This window comes from Schistocerca gregaria, unplaced genomic scaffold (genome assembly GCF_023897955.1).
Source record: "Schistocerca gregaria isolate iqSchGreg1 unplaced genomic scaffold, iqSchGreg1.2 ptg000854l, whole genome shotgun sequence".
Lineage (NCBI taxonomy): Eukaryota > Metazoa > Arthropoda > Insecta > Orthoptera > Acrididae > Schistocerca > Schistocerca gregaria.
The window spans coordinates 18,873-35,518 of record NW_026062216.1 but is presented as its reverse complement, the minus strand read 5'-3'; the positions used below and the strand labels follow the sequence as shown (position 1 = coordinate 35,518).

The 16,646-nt window shown below is 50.4% G+C and overlaps 11 non-coding genes across 11 annotated transcripts; all 11 read left to right on the top strand.

Moving 5' to 3' along the window:
- Nucleotides 1-1,912: 1,912 nt before the first annotated feature.
- LOC126323208 (5S ribosomal RNA) lies at nucleotides 1,913-2,031 on the top strand. The gene has a single exon (XR_007559397.1). It is a non-coding gene; the product is annotated as a 5S ribosomal RNA (ribosomal RNA).
- A 1,277-nt stretch (nucleotides 2,032-3,308) lies between these two features.
- Nucleotides 3,309-3,427, top strand: LOC126323234 (5S ribosomal RNA). The gene has a single exon (XR_007559421.1). It is a non-coding gene; the product is annotated as a 5S ribosomal RNA (ribosomal RNA).
- Nucleotides 3,428-4,703: 1,276 nt separating this feature from the next.
- Nucleotides 4,704-4,822, top strand: LOC126323207 (5S ribosomal RNA). Its single transcript, XR_007559396.1, has one exon. It is a non-coding gene; the product is annotated as a 5S ribosomal RNA (ribosomal RNA).
- Nucleotides 4,823-6,098: 1,276 nt separating this feature from the next.
- LOC126323205 (5S ribosomal RNA) lies at nucleotides 6,099-6,217 on the top strand. The gene has a single exon (XR_007559394.1). It is a non-coding gene; the product is annotated as a 5S ribosomal RNA (ribosomal RNA).
- A 1,276-nt stretch (nucleotides 6,218-7,493) lies between these two features.
- On the top strand, nucleotides 7,494-7,612 carry LOC126323204 (5S ribosomal RNA). Its single transcript, XR_007559393.1, has one exon. It is a non-coding gene; the product is annotated as a 5S ribosomal RNA (ribosomal RNA).
- Nucleotides 7,613-8,888: 1,276 nt separating this feature from the next.
- On the top strand, nucleotides 8,889-9,007 carry LOC126323203 (5S ribosomal RNA). Its single transcript, XR_007559392.1, has one exon. It is a non-coding gene; the product is annotated as a 5S ribosomal RNA (ribosomal RNA).
- A 1,276-nt stretch (nucleotides 9,008-10,283) lies between these two features.
- Nucleotides 10,284-10,402, top strand: LOC126323202 (5S ribosomal RNA). The gene has a single exon (XR_007559391.1). It is a non-coding gene; the product is annotated as a 5S ribosomal RNA (ribosomal RNA).
- A 1,276-nt stretch (nucleotides 10,403-11,678) lies between these two features.
- LOC126323201 (5S ribosomal RNA) lies at nucleotides 11,679-11,797 on the top strand. Its single transcript, XR_007559390.1, has one exon. It is a non-coding gene; the product is annotated as a 5S ribosomal RNA (ribosomal RNA).
- Nucleotides 11,798-13,073: 1,276 nt separating this feature from the next.
- LOC126323200 (5S ribosomal RNA) lies at nucleotides 13,074-13,192 on the top strand. Its single transcript, XR_007559389.1, has one exon. It is a non-coding gene; the product is annotated as a 5S ribosomal RNA (ribosomal RNA).
- A 1,276-nt stretch (nucleotides 13,193-14,468) lies between these two features.
- LOC126323198 (5S ribosomal RNA) lies at nucleotides 14,469-14,587 on the top strand. Its single transcript, XR_007559388.1, has one exon. It is a non-coding gene; the product is annotated as a 5S ribosomal RNA (ribosomal RNA).
- Nucleotides 14,588-15,864: 1,277 nt separating this feature from the next.
- LOC126323197 (5S ribosomal RNA) lies at nucleotides 15,865-15,983 on the top strand. Its single transcript, XR_007559387.1, has one exon. It is a non-coding gene; the product is annotated as a 5S ribosomal RNA (ribosomal RNA).
- Nucleotides 15,984-16,646: the final 663 nt, after the last annotated feature.

The following is a 16,646-nucleotide window of genomic DNA, read 5'->3' as shown; positions in this document are numbered from 1 at the left end:
TGGATGCGTCGTCCTGGTTGCGTACAAATGTTTTGTGTTCCCTTTGGACAGTCGTCATCATCGATTGTTACGGTGTGAATCCGCCTTATCTTTCCGTTTCCTCTTTCTGTTTTTGGCGTATAAATGGGAGGCATTTATCACATTTCGTTTTCACGTGTTGCAGGCCTAAAAAAAATTATAATAAGAAAAAAAAAAAAAAAAAAAAAAAAGGTGCTGTTGGCTCCCTCTCTCTTTTTAGATTGTACGTCACTACACCTGCCAGCCCTCTTTTCATACAAACTCTCAGGTGCGACAAAGATGCTTCCACAAGCATTTTAAACTACTGTATTAAACGTAAGAAGCGAAATTACAGTAATAAAAAAAAAAAAAAAAAAAAAAAAAAAAAGGTGCTGTTGGCTCCCTCTCTTCTTTTAAATTTTATGTCACTACACCTGCCAGCCCTCTTTTCATGAAAAACTCTCAGGTGCGACAAAGATGCTTCCACAAGCATTTTAAACTACTGTGTTAAACGTAAGATGCGAAATTACAGTAATGAACTCAGTTTGAACAAGAATGCGCGGAGGAAGAGTGCTAGGCTCTCGTTGAAAATAACGAAACACAAAAAAAAAAAAAAAAAAAAGGTGCTGTTGGCTCCTTCTCTCTTTTTAGATTGTACGTCACTACACCTGCCAGCCCTCTTTTCATACAAACTCTCAGGTGCGACAAAGATGCTTCCACAAGCATTTTAAACTACTGTATTAAACGTAAGATGCGAAATTACAGTAATGAACTCAGTTTGAACAAGAAAGCGCGGACGAAGAGTGCTAGGAACTCGTTGAAAATAACGAAACACTGCGAATCGACAGATGTGCTCTTGAAATGCGTCAGAGCCTACTGTTTTGTAGGAGCGCTAAATTCCAAAAACTAACTACATTAAAAAAAAAAAAAAAAAACCTGTTCCTGTCCGACCACCGATGATAAGCAACAACGTTAGTATTCGGATCGGCGACCGCTTGGGAACTCTGGCTGTCTTCATTTCTTGCTTTCTTGTCGCTACCCCTGCCAGCCCTTTTTTCATGCTACCTTTCTCATGTGACAAAGATGCTTCCATACTGATTTTAAACTATCGTAAGATACGATATTAAGGAACTCAGTTTGAAAAGAGTGCGCCAAGGAAGACTTCCAAAGAGTCTCTGGAAATAACAAAACAGTATGAAGTGACAGAAATGTTGTGAAATACGTCAGGGCATATTGTTTTGTAGCAGTGCACAACGGCAAATTTGTAAACAAAAATTTACCTTTCGTCGCTACAAGAGAGGGATACTTTGTCCAACAGCCTGTGTCTTGTGTGCATGTTTTCGCACCTTTCCACGGCACGGCGCAGCACAGAGCTGCTCTGGTAGCTCCGAACGGACGCACACGGCGCCTCGGACACGCCGGTTCGGCCCGCGCCCATCTCGCAGATGTTTCTCGTGCTTGTGCTGTCATTACGGACCGCGACCCGAGCGGCAGCGAGCGGCAGTCGAGCAAAGTCGGGACAAGTCGGGACGGAAGGGGACAGCCGAGAATGCACCGTGCGAATTACGCAAATATCTGGAAGCGCGACGCGTGTCAGGCAGGTGAGAACGCTTCCCTCGGTCCAGCAGGACACTGCCACACCCCGCGAGTCCCCAAGCCGCCCGGCCGCGCGCAAGCCCTGCGCCGGATAACGATAACAAGGTGCGTCTCCCGCGAGTGTCGGAGGCCGCACGAACCAAACGAATGACAGGCGGTGCAACGAGCAGCTGTGTTGTGCGTCCGACCCACGTGGCGGCGCGTCGCCTTCGAGGTGGAAGGACGTGCTTTGCGTCAAATGTGCCACCGAAAAAAGCGATTGCTTGTGTTAGGAGGAGAGGCGAAGCCTTCTTCTGCCGTGCAGCTACAGTATAACGACGCCAACGGCCATACCATGTTGAATACACCGGTTCTCGTCCGATCACCGAAGTTAAGCAACATCGGGCCCGGTTAGTACTTGGATGGGTGACCGCCTGGGAACACCGGGTGCTGTTGGCTCCTTCTCTCTTTTTAGATTGTACGTCACTACACCTGCCAGCCCTCTTTTCATACAAACTCTCAGGTGCGACAAAGATGCTTCCACAAGCATTTTAAACTACTGTATTAAACGTAAGATGCGAAATTACAGTAATGAACTCAGTTTGAACAAGAAAGCGCGGACGAAGAGTGCTAGGAACTCGTTGAAAATAACGAAACACTGCGAATCGACAGATGTGCTCTTGAAATGCGTCAGAGCCTACTGTTTTGTAGGAGCGCTAAATTCCAAAAACTAACTACATTAAAAAAAAAAAAAAACCTGTTCCTGTCCGACCACCGATGATAAGCAACAACGTTAGTATTCGGATCGGCGACCGCTTGGGAACTCTGGCTGTCTTCATTTCTTGCTTTCTTGTCGCTACCCCTGCCAGCCCTTTTTTCATGCTACCTTTCTCATGTGACAAAGATGCTTCCATACTGATTTTAAACTATCGTAAGATACGATATTAAGGAACTCAGTTTGAAAAGAGTGCGCCAAGGAAGACTTCCAAAGAGTCTCTGGAAATAACAAAACAGTATGAAGTGACAGAAATGTTGTGAAATACGTCAGGGCATATTGTTTTGTAGCAGTGCACAACGGCAAATTTGTAAACAAAAATTTACCTTTCGTCGCTACAAGAGAGGGATACTTTGTCCAACAGCCTGTGTCTTGTGTGCATGTTTTCGCACCTTTCCACGGCACGGCGCAGCACAGAGCTGCTCTGGTAGCTCCGAACGGACGCACACGGCGCCTCGGACACGCCGGTTCGGCCCGCGCCCATCTCGCAGATGTTTCTCGTGCTTGTGCTGTCATTACGGACCGCGACCCGAGCGGCAGCGAGCGGCAGTCGAGCAAAGTCGGGACAAGTCGGGACGGAAGGGGACAGCCGAGAATGCACCGTGCGAATTACGCAAATATCTGGAAGCGCGACGCGTGTCAGGCAGGTGAGAACGCTTCCCTCGGTCCAGCAGGACACTGCCACACCCCGCGAGTCCCCAAGCCGCCCGGCCGCGCGCAAGCCCTGCGCCGGATAACGATAACAAGGTGCGTCTCCCGCGAGTGTCGGAGGCCGCACGAACCAAACGAATGACAGGCGGTGCAACGAGCAGCTGTGTTGTGCGTCCGACCCACGTGGCGGCGCGTCGCCTTCGAGGTGGAAGGACGTGCTTTGTGTCAAATGTGCCACCGAAAAAAGCGATTGCTTGTGTTAGGAGGAGAGGCGAAGCCTTCTTCTGCCGTGCAGCTACAGTATAACGACGCCAACGGCCATACCATGTTGAATACACCGGTTCTCGTCCGATCACCGAAGTTAAGCAACATCGGGCCTGGTTAGCACTTGGATGGGTGACCGCCTGGGAACACCGGGTGCTGTTGGCTCCTTCTCTCTTTTTAGATTGTACGTCACTACACCTGCCAGCCCTCTTTTCATACAAACTCTCAGGTGCGACAAAGATGCTTCCACAAGCATTTTAAACTACTGTATTAAACGTAAGATGCGAAATTACAGTAATGAACTCAGTTTGAACAAGAAAGCGCGGACGAAGAGTGCTAGGAACTCGTTGAAAATAACGAAACACTGCGAATCGACAGATGTGCTCTTGAAATGCGTCAGAGCCTACTGTTTTGTAGGAGCGCTAAATTCCAAAAACTAACTACATTAAAAAAAAAAAAAACCTGTTCCTGTCCGACCACCGATGATAAGCAACAACGTTAGTATTCGGATCGGCGACCGCTTGGGAACTCTGGCTGTCTTCATTTCTTGCTTTCTTGTCGCTACCCCTGCCAGCCCTTTTTTCATGCTACCTTTCTCATGTGACAAAGATGCTTCCATACTGATTTTAAACTATCGTAAGATACGATATTAAGGAACTCAGTTTGAAAAGAGTGCGCCAAGGAAGACTTCCAAAGAGTCTCTGGAAATAACAAAACAGTATGAAGTGACAGAAATGTTGTGAAATACGTCAGGGCATATTGTTTTGTAGCAGTGCACAACGGCAAATTTGTAAACAAAAATTTACCTTTCGTCGCTACAAGAGAGGGATACTTTGTCCAACAGCCTGTGTCTTGTGTGCATGTTTTCGCACCTTTCCACGGCACGGCGCAGCACAGAGCTGCTCTGGTAGCTCCGAACGGACGCACACGGCGCCTCGGACACGCCGGTTCGGCCCGCGCCCATCTCGCAGATGTTTCTCGTGCTTGTGCTGTCATTACGGACCGCGACCCGAGCGGCAGCGAGCGGCAGTCGAGCAAAGTCGGGACAAGTCGGGACGGAAGGGGACAGCCGAGAATGCACCGTGCGAATTACGCAAATATCTGGAAGCGCGACGCGTGTCAGGCAGGTGAGAACGCTTCCCTCGGTCCAGCAGGACACTGCCACACCCCGCGAGTCCTCAAGCCGCCCGGCCGCGCGCAAGCCCTGCGCCGGATAACGATAACAAGGTGCGTCTCCCGCGAGTGTCGGAGGCCGCACGAACCAAACGAATGACAGGCGGTGCAACGAGCAGCTGTGTTGTGCGTCCGACCCACGTGGCGGCGCGTCGCCTTCGAGGTGGAAGGACGTGCTTTGCGTCAAATGTGCCACCGAAAAAAGCGATTGCTTGTGTTAGGAGGAGAGGCGAAGCCTTCTTCTGCCGTGCAGCTACAGTATAACGACGCCAACGGCCATACCATGTTGAATACACCGGTTCTCGTCCGATCACCGAAGTTAAGCAACATCGGGCCCGGTTAGTACTTGGATGGGTGACCGCCTGGGAACACCGGGTGCTGTTGGCTCCTTCTCTCTTTTTAGATTGTACGTCACTACACCTGCCAGCCCTCTTTTCATACAAACTCTCAGGTGCGACAAAGATGCTTCCACAAGCATTTTAAACTACTGTATTAAACGTAAGATGCGAAATTACAGTAATGAACTCAGTTTGAACAAGAAAGCGCGGACGAAGAGTGCTAGGAACTCGTTGAAAATAACGAAACACTGCGAATCGACAGATGTGCTCTTGAAATGCGTCAGAGCCTACTGTTTTGTAGGAGCGCTAAATTCCAAAAACTAACTACATTAAAAAAAAAAAAAACCTGTTCCTGTCCGACCACCGATGATAAGCAACAACGTTAGTATTCGGATCGGCGACCGCTTGGGAACTCTGGCTGTCTTCATTTCTTGCTTTCTTGTCGCTACCCCTGCCAGCCCTTTTTTCATGCTACCTTTCTCATGTGACAAAGATGCTTCCATACTGATTTTAAACTATCGTAAGATACGATATTAAGGAACTCAGTTTGAAAAGAGTGCGCCAAGGAAGACTTCCAAAGAGTCTCTGGAAATAACAAAACAGTATGAAGTGACAGAAATGTTGTGAAATACGTCAGGGCATATTGTTTTGTAGCAGTGCACAACGGCAAATTTGTAAACAAAAATTTACCTTTCGTCGCTACAAGAGAGGGATACTTTGTCCAACAGCCTGTGTCTTGTGTGCATGTTTTCGCACCTTTCCACGGCACGGCGCAGCACAGAGCTGCTCTGGTAGCTCCGAACGGACGCACACGGCGCCTCGGACACGCCGGTTCGGCCCGCGCCCATCTCGCAGATGTTTCTCGTGCTTGTGCTGTCATTACGGACCGCGACCCGAGCGGCAGCGAGCGGCAGTCGAGCAAAGTCGGGACAAGTCGGGACGGAAGGGGACAGCCGAGAATGCACCGTGCGAATTACGCAAATATCTGGAAGCGCGACGCGTGTCAGGCAGGTGAGAACGCTTCCCTCGGTCCAGCAGGACACTGCCACACCCCGCGAGTCCCCAAGCCGCCCGGCCGCGCGCAAGCCCTGCGCCGGATAACGATAACAAGGTGCGTCTCCCGCGAGTGTCGGAGGCCGCACGAACCAAACGAATGACAGGCGGTGCAACGAGCAGCTGTGTTGTGCGTCCGACCCACGTGGCGGCGCGTCGCCTTCGAGGTGGAAGGACGTGCTTTGCGTCAAATGTGCCACCGAAAAAAGCGATTGCTTGTGTTAGGAGGAGAGGCGAAGCCTTCTTCTGCCGTGCAGCTACAGTATAACGACGCCAACGGCCATACCATGTTGAATACACCGGTTCTCGTCCGATCACCGAAGTTAAGCAACATCGGGCCCGGTTAGTACTTGGATGGGTGACCGCCTGGGAACACCGGGTGCTGTTGGCTCCTTCTCTCTTTTTAGATTGTACGTCACTACACCTGCCAGCCCTCTTTTCATACAAACTCTCAGGTGCGACAAAGATGCTTCCACAAGCATTTTAAACTACTGTATTAAACGTAAGATGCGAAATTACAGTAATGAACTCAGTTTGAACAAGAAAGCGCGGACGAAGAGTGCTAGGAACTCGTTGAAAATAACGAAACACTGCGAATCGACAGATGTGCTCTTGAAATGCGTCAGAGCCTACTGTTTTGTAGGAGCGCTAAATTCCAAAAACTAACTACATTAAAAAAAAAAAAAACCTGTTCCTGTCCGACCACCGATGATAAGCAACAACGTTAGTATTCGGATCGGCGACCGCTTGGGAACTCTGGCTGTCTTCATTTCTTGCTTTCTTGTCGCTACCCCTGCCAGCCCTTTTTTCATGCTACCTTTCTCATGTGACAAAGATGCTTCCATACTGATTTTAAACTATCGTAAGATACGATATTAAGGAACTCAGTTTGAAAAGAGTGCGCCAAGGAAGACTTCCAAAGAGTCTCTGGAAATAACAAAACAGTATGAAGTGACAGAAATGTTGTGAAATACGTCAGGGCATATTGTTTTGTAGCAGTGCACAACGGCAAATTTGTAAACAAAAATTTACCTTTCGTCGCTACAAGAGAGGGATACTTTGTCCAACAGCCTGTGTCTTGTGTGCATGTTTTCGCACCTTTCCACGGCACGGCGCAGCACAGAGCTGCTCTGGTAGCTCCGAACGGACGCACACGGCGCCTCGGACACGCCGGTTCGGCCCGCGCCCATCTCGCAGATGTTTCTCGTGCTTGTGCTGTCATTACGGACCGCGACCCGAGCGGCAGCGAGCGGCAGTCGAGCAAAGTCGGGACAAGTCGGGACGGAAGGGGACAGCCGAGAATGCACCGTGCGAATTACGCAAATATCTGGAAGCGCGACGCGTGTCAGGCAGGTGAGAACGCTTCCCTCGGTCCAGCAGGACACTGCCACACCCCGCGAGTCCCCAAGCCGCCCGGCCGCGCGCAAGCCCTGCGCCGGATAACGATAACAAGGTGCGTCTCCCGCGAGTGTCGGAGGCCGCACGAACCAAACGAATGACAGGCGGTGCAACGAGCAGCTGTGTTGTGCGTCCGACCCACGTGGCGGCGCGTCGCCTTCGAGGTGGAAGGACGTGCTTTGCGTCAAATGTGCCACCGAAAAAAGCGATTGCTTGTGTTAGGAGGAGAGGCGAAGCCTTCTTCTGCCGTGCAGCTACAGTATAACGACGCCAACGGCCATACCATGTTGAATACACCGGTTCTCGTCCGATCACCGAAGTTAAGCAACATCGGGCCCGGTTAGTACTTGGATGGGTGACCGCCTGGGAACACCGGGTGCTGTTGGCTCCTTCTCTCTTTTTAGATTGTACGTCACTACACCTGCCAGCCCTCTTTTCATACAAACTCTCAGGTGCGACAAAGATGCTTCCACAAGCATTTTAAACTACTGTATTAAACGTAAGATGCGAAATTACAGTAATGAACTCAGTTTGAACAAGAAAGCGCGGACGAAGAGTGCTAGGAACTCGTTGAAAATAACGAAACACTGCGAATCGACAGATGTGCTCTTGAAATGCGTCAGAGCCTACTGTTTTGTAGGAGCGCTAAATTCCAAAAACTAACTACATTAAAAAAAAAAAAAACCTGTTCCTGTCCGACCACCGATGATAAGCAACAACGTTAGTATTCGGATCGGCGACCGCTTGGGAACTCTGGCTGTCTTCATTTCTTGCTTTCTTGTCGCTACCCCTGCCAGCCCTTTTTTCATGCTACCTTTCTCATGTGACAAAGATGCTTCCATACTGATTTTAAACTATCGTAAGATACGATATTAAGGAACTCAGTTTGAAAAGAGTGCGCCAAGGAAGACTTCCAAAGAGTCTCTGGAAATAACAAAACAGTATGAAGTGACAGAAATGTTGTGAAATACGTCAGGGCATATTGTTTTGTAGCAGTGCACAACGGCAAATTTGTAAACAAAAATTTACCTTTCGTCGCTACAAGAGAGGGATACTTTGTCCAACAGCCTGTGTCTTGTGTGCATGTTTTCGCACCTTTCCACGGCACGGCGCAGCACAGAGCTGCTCTGGTAGCTCCGAACGGACGCACACGGCGCCTCGGACACGCCGGTTCGGCCCGCGCCCATCTCGCAGATGTTTCTCGTGCTTGTGCTGTCATTACGGACCGCGACCCGAGCGGCAGCGAGCGGCAGTCGAGCAAAGTCGGGACAAGTCGGGACGGAAGGGGACAGCCGAGAATGCACCGTGCGAATTACGCAAATATCTGGAAGCGCGACGCGTGTCAGGCAGGTGAGAACGCTTCCCTCGGTCCAGCAGGACACTGCCACACCCCGCGAGTCCCCAAGCCGCCCGGCCGCGCGCAAGCCCTGCGCCGGATAACGATAACAAGGTGCGTCTCCCGCGAGTGTCGGAGGCCGCACGAACCAAACGAATGACAGGCGGTGCAACGAGCAGCTGTGTTGTGCGTCCGACCCACGTGGCGGCGCGTCGCCTTCGAGGTGGAAGGACGTGCTTTGCGTCAAATGTGCCACCGAAAAAAGCGATTGCTTGTGTTAGGAGGAGAGGCGAAGCCTTCTTCTGCCGTGCAGCTACAGTATAACGACGCCAACGGCCATACCATGTTGAATACACCGGTTCTCGTCCGATCACCGAAGTTAAGCAACATCGGGCCCGGTTAGTACTTGGATGGGTGACCGCCTGGGAACACCGGGTGCTGTTGGCTCCTTCTCTCTTTTTAGATTGTACGTCACTACACCTGCCAGCCCTCTTTTCATACAAACTCTCAGGTGCGACAAAGATGCTTCCACAAGCATTTTAAACTACTGTATTAAACGTAAGATGCGAAATTACAGTAATGAACTCAGTTTGAACAAGAAAGCGCGGACGAAGAGTGCTAGGAACTCGTTGAAAATAACGAAACACTGCGAATCGACAGATGTGCTCTTGAAATGCGTCAGAGCCTACTGTTTTGTAGGAGCGCTAAATTCCAAAAACTAACTACATTAAAAAAAAAAAAAACCTGTTCCTGTCCGACCACCGATGATAAGCAACAACGTTAGTATTCGGATCGGCGACCGCTTGGGAACTCTGGCTGTCTTCATTTCTTGCTTTCTTGTCGCTACCCCTGCCAGCCCTTTTTTCATGCTACCTTTCTCATGTGACAAAGATGCTTCCATACTGATTTTAAACTATCGTAAGATACGATATTAAGGAACTCAGTTTGAAAAGAGTGCGCCAAGGAAGACTTCCAAAGAGTCTCTGGAAATAACAAAACAGTATGAAGTGACAGAAATGTTGTGAAATACGTCAGGGCATATTGTTTTGTAGCAGTGCACAACGGCAAATTTGTAAACAAAAATTTACCTTTCGTCGCTACAAGAGAGGGATACTTTGTCCAACAGCCTGTGTCTTGTGTGCATGTTTTCGCACCTTTCCACGGCACGGCGCAGCACAGAGCTGCTCTGGTAGCTCCGAACGGACGCACACGGCGCCTCGGACACGCCGGTTCGGCCCGCGCCCATCTCGCAGATGTTTCTCGTGCTTGTGCTGTCATTACGGACCGCGACCCGAGCGGCAGCGAGCGGCAGTCGAGCAAAGTCGGGACAAGTCGGGACGGAAGGGGACAGCCGAGAATGCACCGTGCGAATTACGCAAATATCTGGAAGCGCGACGCGTGTCAGGCAGGTGAGAACGCTTCCCTCGGTCCAGCAGGACACTGCCACACCCCGCGAGTCCCCAAGCCGCCCGGCCGCGCGCAAGCCCTGCGCCGGATAACGATAACAAGGTGCGTCTCCCGCGAGTGTCGGAGGCCGCACGAACCAAACGAATGACAGGCGGTGCAACGAGCAGCTGTGTTGTGCGTCCGACCCACGTGGCGGCGCGTCGCCTTCGAGGTGGAAGGACGTGCTTTGCGTCAAATGTGCCACCGAAAAAAGCGATTGCTTGTGTTAGGAGGAGAGGCGAAGCCTTCTTCTGCCGTGCAGCTACAGTATAACGACGCCAACGGCCATACCATGTTGAATACACCGGTTCTCGTCCGATCACCGAAGTTAAGCAACATCGGGCCCGGTTAGTACTTGGATGGGTGACCGCCTGGGAACACCGGGTGCTGTTGGCTCCTTCTCTCTTTTTAGATTGTACGTCACTACACCTGCCAGCCCTCTTTTCATACAAACTCTCAGGTGCGACAAAGATGCTTCCACAAGCATTTTAAACTACTGTATTAAACGTAAGATGCGAAATTACAGTAATGAACTCAGTTTGAACAAGAAAGCGCGGACGAAGAGTGCTAGGAACTCGTTGAAAATAACGAAACACTGCGAATCGACAGATGTGCTCTTGAAATGCGTCAGAGCCTACTGTTTTGTAGGAGCGCTAAATTCCAAAAACTAACTACATTAAAAAAAAAAAAAACCTGTTCCTGTCCGACCACCGATGATAAGCAACAACGTTAGTATTCGGATCGGCGACCGCTTGGGAACTCTGGCTGTCTTCATTTCTTGCTTTCTTGTCGCTACCCCTGCCAGCCCTTTTTTCATGCTACCTTTCTCATGTGACAAAGATGCTTCCATACTGATTTTAAACTATCGTAAGATACGATATTAAGGAACTCAGTTTGAAAAGAGTGCGCCAAGGAAGACTTCCAAAGAGTCTCTGGAAATAACAAAACAGTATGAAGTGACAGAAATGTTGTGAAATACGTCAGGGCATATTGTTTTGTAGCAGTGCACAACGGCAAATTTGTAAACAAAAATTTACCTTTCGTCGCTACAAGAGAGGGATACTTTGTCCAACAGCCTGTGTCTTGTGTGCATGTTTTCGCACCTTTCCACGGCACGGCGCAGCACAGAGCTGCTCTGGTAGCTCCGAACGGACGCACACGGCGCCTCGGACACGCCGGTTCGGCCCGCGCCCATCTCGCAGATGTTTCTCGTGCTTGTGCTGTCATTACGGACCGCGACCCGAGCGGCAGCGAGCGGCAGTCGAGCAAAGTCGGGACAAGTCGGGACGGAAGGGGACAGCCGAGAATGCACCGTGCGAATTACGCAAATATCTGGAAGCGCGACGCGTGTCAGGCAGGTGAGAACGCTTCCCTCGGTCCAGCAGGACACTGCCACACCCCGCGAGTCCCCAAGCCGCCCGGCCGCGCGCAAGCCCTGCGCCGGATAACGATAACAAGGTGCGTCTCCCGCGAGTGTCGGAGGCCGCACGAACCAAACGAATGACAGGCGGTGCAACGAGCAGCTGTGTTGTGCGTCCGACCCACGTGGCGGCGCGTCGCCTTCGAGGTGGAAGGACGTGCTTTGCGTCAAATGTGCCACCGAAAAAAGCGATTGCTTGTGTTAGGAGGAGAGGCGAAGCCTTCTTCTGCCGTGCAGCTACAGTATAACGACGCCAACGGCCATACCATGTTGAATACACCGGTTCTCGTCCGATCACCGAAGTTAAGCAACATCGGGCCCGGTTAGTACTTGGATGGGTGACCGCCTGGGAACACCGGGTGCTGTTGGCTCCTTCTCTCTTTTTAGATTGTACGTCACTACACCTGCCAGCCCTCTTTTCATACAAACTCTCAGGTGCGACAAAGATGCTTCCACAAGCATTTTAAACTACTGTATTAAACGTAAGATGCGAAATTACAGTAATGAACTCAGTTTGAACAAGAAAGCGCGGACGAAGAGTGCTAGGAACTCGTTGAAAATAACGAAACACTGCGAATCGACAGATGTGCTCTTGAAATGCGTCAGAGCCTACTGTTTTGTAGGAGCGCTAAATTCCAAAAACTAACTACATTAAAAAAAAAAAAAACCTGTTCCTGTCCGACCACCGATGATAAGCAACAACGTTAGTATTCGGATCGGCGACCGCTTGGGAACTCTGGCTGTCTTCATTTCTTGCTTTCTTGTCGCTACCCCTGCCAGCCCTTTTTTCATGCTACCTTTCTCATGTGACAAAGATGCTTCCATACTGATTTTAAACTATCGTAAGATACGATATTAAGGAACTCAGTTTGAAAAGAGTGCGCCAAGGAAGACTTCCAAAGAGTCTCTGGAAATAACAAAACAGTATGAAGTGACAGAAATGTTGTGAAATACGTCAGGGCATATTGTTTTGTAGCAGTGCACAACGGCAAATTTGTAAACAAAAATTTACCTTTCGTCGCTACAAGAGAGGGATACTTTGTCCAACAGCCTGTGTCTTGTGTGCATGTTTTCGCACCTTTCCACGGCACGGCGCAGCACAGAGCTGCTCTGGTAGCTCCGAACGGACGCACACGGCGCCTCGGACACGCCGGTTCGGCCCGCGCCCATCTCGCAGATGTTTCTCGTGCTTGTGCTGTCATTACGGACCGCGACCCGAGCGGCAGCGAGCGGCAGTCGAGCAAAGTCGGGACAAGTCGGGACGGAAGGGGACAGCCGAGAATGCACCGTGCGAATTACGCAAATATCTGGAAGCGCGACGCGTGTCAGGCAGGTGAGAACGCTTCCCTCGGTCCAGCAGGACACTGCCACACCCCGCGAGTCCCCAAGCCGCCCCGCCGCGCGCAAGCCCTGCGCCGGATAACGATAACAAGGTGCGTCTCCCGCGAGTGTCGGAGGCCGCACGAACCAAACGAATGACAGGCGGTGCAACGAGCAGCTGTGTTGTGCGTCCGACCCACGTGGCGGCGCGTCGCCTTCGAGGTGGAAGGACGTGCTTTGCGTCAAATGTGCCACCGAAAAAAGCGATTGCTTGTGTTAGGAGGAGAGGCGAAGCCTTCTTCTGCCGTGCAGCTACAGTATAACGACGCCAACGGCCATACCATGTTGAATACACCGGTTCTCGTCCGATCACCGAAGTTAAGCAACATCGGGCCCGGTTAGTACTTGGATGGGTGACCGCCTGGGAACACCGGGTGCTGTTGGCTCCTTCTCTCTTTTTAGATTGTACGTCACTACACCTGCCAGCCCTCTTTTCATACAAACTCTCAGGTGCGACAAAGATGCTTCCACAAGCATTTTAAACTACTGTATTAAACGTAAGATGCGAAATTACAGTAATGAACTCAGTTTGAACAAGAAAGCGCGGACGAAGAGTGCTAGGAACTCGTTGAAAATAACGAAACACTGCGAATCGACAGATGTGCTCTTGAAATGCGTCAGAGCCTACTGTTTTGTAGGAGCGCTAAATTCCAAAAACTAACTACATTAAAAAAAAAAAAAACCTGTTCCTGTCCGACCACCGATGATAAGCAACAACGTTAGTATTCGGATCGGCGACCGCTTGGGAACTCTGGCTGTCTTCATTTCTTGCTTTCTTGTCGCTACCCCTGCCAGCCCTTTTTTCATGCTACCTTTCTCATGTGACAAAGATGCTTCCATACTGATTTTAAACTATCGTAAGATACGATATTAAGGAACTCAGTTTGAAAAGAGTGCGCCAAGGAAGACTTCCAAAGAGTCTCTGGAAATAACAAAACAGTATGAAGTGACAGAAATGTTGTGAAATACGTCAGGGCATATTGTTTTGTAGCAGTGCACAATGGCAAATTTGTAAACAAAAATTTACCTTTCGTCGCTACAAGAGAGGGATACTTTGTCCAACAGCCTGTGTCTTGTGTGCATGTTTTCGCACCTTTCCACGGCACGGCGCAGCACAGAGCTGCTCTGGTAGCTCCGAACGGACGCACACGGCGCCTCGGACACGCCGGTTCGGCCCGCGCCCATCTCGCAGATGTTTCTCGTGCTTGTGCTGTCATTACGGACCGCGACCCGAGCGGCAGCGAGCGGCAGTCGAGCAAAGTCGGGACAAGTCGGGACGGAAGGGGACAGCCGAGAATGCACCGTGCGAATTACGCAAATATCTGGAAGCGCGACGCGTGTCAGGCAGGTGAGAACGCTTCCCTCGGTCCAGCAGGACACTGCCACACCCCGCGAGTCCCCAAGCCGCCCGGCCGCGCGCAAGCCCTGCGCCGGATAACGATAACAAGGTGCGTCTCCCGCGAGTGTCGGAGGCCGCACGAACCAAACGAATGACAGGCGGTGCAACGAGCAGCTGTGTTGTGCGTCCGACCCACGTGGCGGCGCGTCGCCTTCGAGGTGGAAGGACGTGCTTTGCGTCAAATGTGCCACCGAAAAAAGCGATTGCTTGTGTTAGGAGGAGAGGCGAAGCCTTCTTCTGCCGTGCAGCTACAGTATAACGACGCCAACGGCCATACCATGTTGAATACACCGGTTCTCGTCCGATCACCGAAGTTAAGCAACATCGGGCCCGGTTAGTACTTGGATGGGTGACCGCCTGGGAACACCGGGTGCTGTTGGCTCCTTCTCTCTTTTTAGATTGTACGTCACTACACCTGCCAGCCCTCTTTTCATACAAACTCTCAGGTGCGACAAAGATGCTTCCACAAGCATTTTAAACTACTGTATTAAACGTAAGATGCGAAATTACAGTAATGAACTCAGTTTGAACAAGAAAGCGCGGACGAAGAGTGCTAGGAACTCGTTGAAAATAACGAAACACTGCGAATCGACAGATGTGCTCTTGAAATGCGTCAGAGCCTACTGTTTTGTAGGAGCGCTAAATTCCAAAAACTAACTACATTAAAAAAAAAAAAAAACCTGTTCCTGTCCGACCACCGATGATAAGCAACAACGTTAGTATTCGGATCGGCGACCGCTTGGGAACTCTGGCTGTCTTCATTTCTTGCTTTCTTGTCGCTACCCCTGCCAGCCCTTTTTTCATGCTACCTTTCTCATGTGACAAAGATGCTTCCATACTGATTTTAAACTATCGTAAGATACGATATTAAGGAACTCAGTTTGAAAAGAGTGCGCCAAGGAAGACTTCCAAAGAGTCTCTGGAAATAACAAAACAGTATGAAGTGACAGAAATGTTGTGAAATACGTCAGGGCATATTGTTTTGTAGCAGTGCACAATGGCAAATTTGTAAACAAAAATTTACCTTTCGTCGCTACAAGAGAGGGATACTTTGTCCAACAGCCTGTGTCTTGTGTGCATGTTTTCGCACCTTTCCACGGCACGGCGCAGCACAGAGCTGCTCTGGTAGCTCCGAACGGACGCACACGGCGCCTCGGACACGCCGGTTCGGCCCGCGCCCATCTCGCAGATGTTTCTCGTGCTTGTGCTGTCATTACGGACCGCGACCCGAGCGGCAGCGAGCGGCAGTCGAGCAAAGTCGGGACAAGTCGGGACGGAAGGGGACAGCCGAGAATGCACCGTGCGAATTACGCAAATATCTGGAAGCGCGACGCGTGTCAGGCAGGTGAGAACGCTTCCCTCGGTCCAGCAGGACACTGCCACACCCCGCGAGTCCCCAAGCCGCCCGGCCGCGCGCAAGCCCTGCGCCGGATAACGATAACAAGGTGCGTCTCCCGCGAGTGTCGGAGGCCGCACGAACCAAACGAATGACAGGCGGTGCAACGAGCAGCTGTGTTGTGCGTCCGACCCACGTGGCGGCGCGTCGCCTTCGAGGTGGAAGGACGTGCTTTGCGTCAAATGTGCCACCGAAAAAAGCGATTGCTTGTGTTAGGAGGAGAGGCGAAGCCTTCTTCTGCCGTGCAGCTACAGTATAACGACGCCAACGGCCATACCATGTTGAATACACCGGTTCTCGTCCGATCACCGAAGTTAAGCAACATCGGGCCCGGTTAGTACTTGGATGGGTGACCGCCTGGGAACACCGGGTGCTGTTGGCTCCTTCTCTCTTTTTAGATTGTACGTCACTACACCTGCCAGCCCTCTTTTCATACAAACTCTCAGGTGCGACAAAGATGCTTCCACAAGCATTTTAAACTACTGTATTAAACGTAAGATGCGAAATTACAGTAATGAACTCAGTTTGAACAAGAAAGCGCGGACGAAGAGTGCTAGGAACTCGTTGAAAATAACGAAACACTGCGAATCGACAGATGTGCTCTTGAAATGCGTCAGAGCCTACTGTTTTGTAGGAGCGCTAAATTCCAAAAACTAACTACATTAAAAAAAAAAAAAAAACCTGTTCCTGTCCGACCACCGATGATAAGCAACAACGTTAGTATTCGGATCGGCGACCGCTTGGGAACTCTGGCTGTCTTCATTTCTTGCTTTCTTGTCGCTACCCCTGCCAGCCCTTTTTTCATGCTACCTTTCTCATGTGACAAAGATGCTTCCATACTGATTTTAAACTATCGTAAGATACGATATTAAGGAACTCAGTTTGAAAAGAGTGCGCCAAGGAAGACTTCCAAAGAGTCTCTGGAAATAACAAAACAGTATGAAGTGACAGAAATGTTGTGAAAAACGTCAGGGCATATTGTTTTGTAGCAGTGCACAACGGCAAATTTGTAAACAAAAATTTACCTTTCGTCGCTACAAGAGAG